Genomic DNA, 7,201 nt, shown 5'->3' with positions numbered 1-7,201 from the left:
CACACAAAGAAAAATCATAACACACATTCTAGAACCTAGACTTATTTAACTAGATACATTCACATCTTACAGAACCGAGCTCACCCCAAAGTCCTGACAGCCATTTACAGCTGGGCCTGGCTGAGATCCTTCGGTCATGAGATGAAACACACTCCAGCTTGTCTCCTAGGTGAAGGAATCCTGAGTGTCTCTTTCTGCAACCCCAGATATATCAAAACAGTCCTTCCGTCTTCACTCATAAACCAGACGCCCTCTTGCTGATTATTCCTTTCTGTAGGATTTTGCAATCTCTTGTTGATTTCACAGTCTTGATTAGCTTGTGGTTCAGTTGCAAATAAGCGTCCATTGTGAAGCAGTCAATACAGATGCGACCAGACAGAGATAAGCATCTGTTACCCCCTGCCTGAAAGGAACATGTGTGAGACATGCCACCTTCTAATTACCTGCTTTAAGAACATAATTTTCAATATAGATACATAATTCCTTAAATATTATCCATACATACATTTTGCAATGGTTCTGATGGTCAGCAGGTTACTAGCTTGATAGAGACCTTACATACTATCCTTTAGTGAACTAATATGCCTATATCTGGAGGAGGGGATCCCTGTAAAACTCTCTGCATCCCCTGTGCCCTCTGCCAGTCACCATCAACAAGTCCCTGGGTCACAGAGAGAGAGAGAGAGAGAGAGAGAGAGTGTGTGTGTGTGTGTGTGCACACACGTGCACAATTTTAAACATGCCCACTTTCCCCTCCTATGAAACCAATGTTACCATAGGGACAGACTTTAAAAATCACTCACATCTTTCAGGTGAGATCTGGAAAGCAAAGGTCCCCCCCATATATTCTGTGGTGACATTAAAGTACCCAGAATATTGTTTATAGAAGCAGAGGTCATCACCAGGGTCCTTGGCCAAAATCCACCCTCCACCCCCATGATCTCTTGTATGGTGTGATGTGCAGCAGTTGGCGACAGCCCTCCCACCAATAGTGGTGACACTCCAGCAGTGCTATGGGGAGCTACGTTGTGCGACTCTTCTGTATGAAACGCGCTATAGAAGTGTAAAAAGAAAAGCAGTACTTGTGGCACCTTAGAGACTAACAAATTTATTAGAGCATAAGCTTTCGTGAGCTACAGCTCACTTCATCGGATGCATTTGGTGGAACTATAGAAATGTAACATCGTTAAAGGGGCATTGCTTGTAACCAGGCTTGGCAGGAATTGATTTTTTTTCCCCTAATTTCAACAGATAACGTTGATGTTTGTTTTTAAACATTTATTTTTATCTATTTAAATTTTTCACAGTTGCATAAAATTATGGGGTAAAGCATCTTTTTGCCCCCCAATTTTTGTCTATTTAAATTTTCACAGTTGTGGAGAAATCGGACACTAATTATTTAATAACAATCGATGTTGTGATTCAAAAAGTTAAAGCCTTAAAAATGTTCAAACACAAACTGTCAACGTCACGTGTCAAAACATACCAAATAAATAGCCTTGAATCAAACTCTAAGAAGTTTGCAGGCTGTTTTGTCCTAACTTTGCCTATCTGTACATTTCTATTGTTATTAATGGAAACATTAAGTGTGCGGTGAAATTGACGTTTATTGACATTTACTGATAAACATTGAATCTTTCCAGACGCACTTGTAACAGCTAGGGAGGTCTGTGCTGAGCTGGATTCTCCAAAGGGGCAGAATCCCACATTTTAAGGCTTTCACAGCAAAAAGTTGACCCCCTACCTTAGTCTTAAAGGGCTCGTTATCCTAAAGTGCTTTGGTGGAGTCCCTATCAGGGGTTATCAGACTATGGAGACAAGCAACAAGTTTACATACCAGCTCATTATGTCCCTGTCCTGAGCTTATCATCGTGCTGTACCCAAGCAAGGCCAAAAGCCATCCGTGGGCTCATCTGTTCCTACCCCCTTCCACTTGATCAGCACTGATGAACATTTCTATACTTATAACTTTGCCAACACCAAGCATTCAAAAATCACTCCCCCGCCCCAAACACGAGACAATAAGGTTTTGAACTTCTATTTTGGGGGAGAGAGGTGGGGTGAATAAAGGGGAATCATGTTATCAAGCTTTTTCCTGCAACCACCAGAGCTAGAAACTTACTTTAAAATGAAAGCTGAGATTCTCCCCCAATCTAAGGATTTGATTTATATTTTTCCCCCCATATACAGAGCTGGGGCAATCATTCAGACATAGGCATCTAATAGTTCATAGGCCAGATTTCATACCATTTTCCAGCTTTCTAAGGCTTGTGGTGGTTTCTTCATCACTGGCCATTTTAAAAGCAGGATTGGGTGTTTTTCTCAAAGATCTGCTGTAGCTCAAACAGGAATTATTTTGGGGTAAGTTCTATGGCCTATGGCATGCAAGAGATGGGCCAAGATAATCGCAATGGTCCCTTCTGGCCTTAGAATCTGTCAACTATTCACCCAAGGCCAAGATTTTTAGTAGTGTTGGGGTGCCAGTTAGAGATACCTTACGTGGGCCTGATTTTCAGAGGGGCGAGTACTAAGCATTTTCTCAAAATCACAGGAAAGGGGGGGTGATCATAGTGTGAACATCTGCACAAGCTGCTGTGCGAGGCGTCTCATTTTGGCATCAAGTAGGTGCCACTGGTTAATTTTTTCCAGTCTGAGCTTTGGGTACAGATTATACAGGATGAGTTGTTCTGATTTCATTGAAAGGGTGAGATAGTATACAGTTTCTTGAATGCAGACTGAAAATTTATACGGGAACCTCCTAACAGGGGAAGAATATATTGAGGTCAATTAACTGGGCTGAGACACAGATGGTCTTGGCTCTATTCTGTTCACTAGGTTCTTATACCGTGCCCATTGCCCTAGTGTCTGAGCATCTTCTTGCAGAGCATTAAGCGACATGAGGAACATCTGCCAGGAACTACATCCTGGATCTGTCACAGACTTCCTGTGTGGGTAACTCGGTCTCTGTTCTGGGGGTGCTAATACCAAAGAGCTGTTCTAAGATTAACTGGTTAATGTTTGCCAGATCTGATGGCACTATAGAAAACCCTGCGAGTAAATAAAATGTAATTGGGCAGGGTACAGGGCTAGGTAGCATAACAGGACTTTCCCATCTCTCGTTTTTTGGAGCTGGACGGTTTGCTTGAGGCTACCTCATGGGCGTAACTGATTTTCTGTGGACCACTCACTGTGTCAATCCCCAATATGACATCTAGTAAGAGACAGTCCCCGCCCCAAAGAGTTTACCGTCTAAATAGACAAGACAGACAAAGGGTGGGAGGGGAGACTGAGGCACGGAGCAGGGAAGTGACTTATCCAAGGTCGCTCAGTGGCTGAACCCGGAGGAGAACCCAGGTGTCCTGATTCTAGGGTGACCATATGTCCCGATTTTAAAGGCAAAGTCCTGATTTTTGGGTCTTTTTCTTATATAGGCTCCAATACCCCCCCACACCGTGTCCTGATTTTTCACACTTGCTGTCTGGTCACCCTACCTGATTCCCAGCCCTCCACTCTAGCCACTAAAGGGGAACTATTAGTAACAGTCCAATTGTACTCGGCGGTCTCCATCACTTTCCAATGGTGTCTCTCCAGGCTGTAACCAGGGGGGAAACTGAGGCACAGAGCGGCCGCTGTGACTGGGCGAAGGCGGCCCGGGAAGCATGAGGCCGAGATGGGGAACCGGAGCCCTCCTCTCCCCATGCCTGTAGCCATGGGACCCGCGGTGCCCGTTTCAAGTGAAAATGACCCAACTTCCAGGGGGTGTGTATATGTGTATGTGCGTGTGTGTGAAAGGCTGTAGCAGCTGAGACCAAACAAACGGCTTCCGCGTGTGAGCACGTGCATGTGTGTCTGGGAACACAACAGCCCCCTTCTCCCCAAGTGTGCTCTGGGTTAGATAACAGGGATTGCCGCCAGGGAGGGGTGCAGGGGAAGGGTGCAGATCCCCTCTCCCTGTGGGGCTGAGGCTGGATCTCTTGGGGAGCCGGGGCAGGAGGGTGTCCTGCCCTCTCTCTCTCTGTCTGCTGGGACTGGCAGAGCCTGTTTCAGTTGCCCTTGCACTGAGGCTCGCCGCCGGGGGAGGGCGAGGGGAGGCTGCTGCACCTTTAAGAGAAGGGAGGACCCCTTTGCCCTTAGAGAAACCAGGAAGGGAGTTCAGCATCATACGGGGCTTTGCATATACAGTTACAGTAGGGGCAGTAACACCAGAGAGAGAGAGGGAGAGCTGGCCGGGAACTGACTCCAAACTCCAGGCAGAGCCCCCCCCTACCCCCCCCCAGCCCCGCCACCCCCAGGACCAGCAAGGTAAGACTCCGGGGGGATCGGGCTGTCTCTGGTGGCCGTTTTGGGTGGGGTGGGGAGGTGCTGAATCAAGGGGACATTTCACCCCCCCCCACGCCTCCCCCCCCTCCCAGCCCCACCTCGAACAGGGAGGCTGCCTTGGAAGGAGGAAAGTCCCTTCCCCCGCTCCCCCTGGTTTGTGTTTTACTTTCTTCCCCCCCTCCCCCCAACTTTATAAACCTCCGGATATTTTTTAATGGACGGGGGTTGTCCGAGAATTTATAGCAGCTGAGGGGGGGGGTGCAAAGGGAGGGGCCAGAGGGTGAGCAGCGCGCGCGCGTGTGGGGGGGATTCATTTTCTTCTCCACGTTCTAGGGAGGGTGTTTTTAATCTGCTTGCTTGTCTCTCTGCATTTGGCAGTAGCAAGGCTGGTCCAGGGTGCTGGGGTTGCAATGTGGTGGGGGGGCTGCAAATAACTTTGCGGCCATGCAGTTAATGCAGTTCCCCCAACCCCCCCATTCTCTGCTGCGTGCATACGTTGTACTTGGCTGGGCTGGTGCTTCCTGGGGGGGGGAGTTTTTTTGAGGGGGGGCTTGCAAGCAAATGGGGGGAGACTCGCACAGAGGGGTGGGAAAAGGAGGCTCGTGGGAGTTGTAGTTTCCCCGCCCCGCTCGGCCTTGCAGGTGTAATGGGGCCGTGGACTACAATTCCCAGGTTGCCCCGCGCAAGGCCGGGCACCTCCCAACCAACCCTGGCCGGGAGGTGTGTTGAAGGGCAGGCGGCCGAGCCAATGGGAAGAGGACCTCCGCCCCTCCTTCCCGCCCGGCTCCGCCTGGCCAATGGCGGACCGAGAGCACTGCTAGAGTGGGGGGCGGGATGCGGAGGCGCTGCCGAGAGGAGCTCGGCCAGCGGGGCAGCGCCCCCCCCCCCCTCCCCGGCACTTCCGGGCCCCTCCCCCGCCCGTTCACAGGCAGCCCAGCCCGGGGGGGAGGCGGGGTCCCCGGCCCCCGCGCTCAGGAAAGGCCGCGGATGCGGGGCCTAGTGTAGGCCCAAGCCTGGGTGGTGGCCGCAGGGCTCAGGCCCGGCCTCCTGCCCCCACCCCCAGCTCAGGCCTCCATTGGTCGCTGGCAGCCCGGGGAGGGGAGGGGTGTGGCGCGCGGCCAGGCTCCCGCGGGGAGGGGGCCGGATTGCGGTGGGGCTTGGCGCCCTGCTGAGGGGGGAGGGGCGGGGCCGGGCCTCGGCGCCCAGCCCAGGGCAGGGAGCTGGGTGCGGGCCCTGGGGGGCTGGGTCCAAGGTCGCCCAGGAGCACAAGGCCGCCCTAGTGGGGGGTGGGGGGGAGGGGAGCCTGCTCTCCCCTCCCCTCCCTTGGCAGCCAGAGCAGACGTGGGGAGGCAGTTCCCAGTCTGCCTGCCCCCCCCCCCCCCCCGGCCGCCTCACGCCCCCGGGCAGTGGCACCAGGCTGCAGCTGGATCATCCACCCCTGGCGTGTTGCAGGGGGGAGCCCTGCGGAGGACCCCCCCCCCCCATCAGGCTGGCTGTGCATAGATTCAGCCAGTCAATGGTCCCGAGAGGAGAAACCGCCCTGCCAGCCCCCTTGGAGCGGTGCAGCCCTCGAGTCTCGAAGCTGGCAAGTTGCTGCAGAGGCTGGAATGTGGAGACCAAGCCAGTATTGTAAAGGGTTCGGCATCACTAGCTCAGGCTAGTAGCATCGAGGGACTTCTCTACCCTCGGCCAGGGTTTAGGGCCTTCCTTGGCCCTCCTCCTCCTCCGAAACCACAGCTGATCCTTGAGCTGGGGATCGGGGAGCTATAAATCAAGCCCATGCTTTGGGCCCCGAGCCAGTCTAAAAAGCTCTCCCATGGAGGCCAGGAAATATATCTGAAGGTCATTGCACGCTTCCCATCGTGAACCACAGCTTTTGCGGGGCTGGTCCATTAGATAACAGGTGGGTGAGTTGTGGTGACCATGGTTTGGAGCTGGAGGCTGGTTCCTAGCTAGCTGGGGAATGGGAGTGCTGCTGTCTGTTCTCTGTAGGTAAGGGTTTATACTGAGATCATGGAAAATGTTAAATGTGAATTTGTTGAACCTGTATGTAGCTTACGGTTCACAAGATGTCAGACCTTTCTGTCATTCTTCTCTGGGATCTTTATGCTCCCAAAGTTTGTGCATTAGCTATTGCTCGGTCTAATAAAATGCATCACATTGAGGACCAATATGGCTACCTACATCTTCTACTTACTACAGCATTTTTAGCAGACTTCCCAGTGGTTCCCTGGAGGGTCCATTATTTCCAAGCAGCAGCCTGGACAGCGAATGGTCCTGACTCCCTGTAATGGCCTCTTGGCAGGATTTACAGCTGGTTCCTGAGTTAAACTAACAAGATTACCCACCCCTCTGCTAATTTTCTGCCATTAAATGTATTATTTATATCGTTCCCAAAGTGTATTAGGCACTTTATGGACAAATAGTTAGAAAAGATGCCTGCCCTGAAGGGTTTACAGTCTAAGCAGGTGGAAGGATGAGGATTGGTGGTGGTTTGCAGTGCAACAGCAGAGAAGCAGTTAATTCCATGATTTTTTTGTTAGTACTTTGGTTGAGGAGATGTGACAGAATATTACAGTTTGTCTTGGAGTGAAGGAGCAACCTATGCTCATTTATGAGGGTTGATTTGGAGAAAGCAGCAGGTTTACCAATTCCAGCAGCTTGCTTATGGATGTTGTTTTTAAACTTTTTTTTAAATCTCTGAACGGGTTATTGGAGAGGAGCCATTGCTGTTTAATATTCATTCTGGCCGTTGTTCAGGCTTGTTCTGGGAAAAGAGGGAGTGCAGCGGCGCAACCCAAATGTGGATGAGGTGGTGGGATTTTTCCACCATGCCTTAATTGTGCATAGGGAGAGTTTTGCAGTGCCGGAGTTCTAATAA

General features: G+C 51.2%; 1 protein-coding gene across 2 annotated transcripts in view; it reads left to right on the top strand.

Annotated features, from left to right (window-relative positions):
* The first annotated feature begins 4,055 nt into the window (after positions 1-4,055).
* The window catches only part of ZBTB7A (zinc finger and BTB domain containing 7A), a 34,171-nt gene continuing 31,025 nt past the window's right edge, over positions 4,056-7,201 (top strand). The window contains exon 1 of one of the 2 annotated variants that reach the window (XM_043502452.1): positions 4,056-4,302. The gene's annotated coding sequence lies outside the window, so the exon portion shown is untranslated. Of the gene's footprint in view, positions 4,303-5,613; positions 6,224-7,201 lie in introns of those variants that run through there. The other variant, XM_043502451.1, reaches the window with a different exon arrangement.

This window comes from Dermochelys coriacea, chromosome 25 (genome assembly GCF_009764565.3).
Source record: "Dermochelys coriacea isolate rDerCor1 chromosome 25, rDerCor1.pri.v4, whole genome shotgun sequence".
Classification (NCBI taxonomy): domain Eukaryota; kingdom Metazoa; phylum Chordata; order Testudines; family Dermochelyidae; genus Dermochelys; species Dermochelys coriacea.
This window is presented reverse-complemented; position numbering and strand designations above follow the sequence as displayed.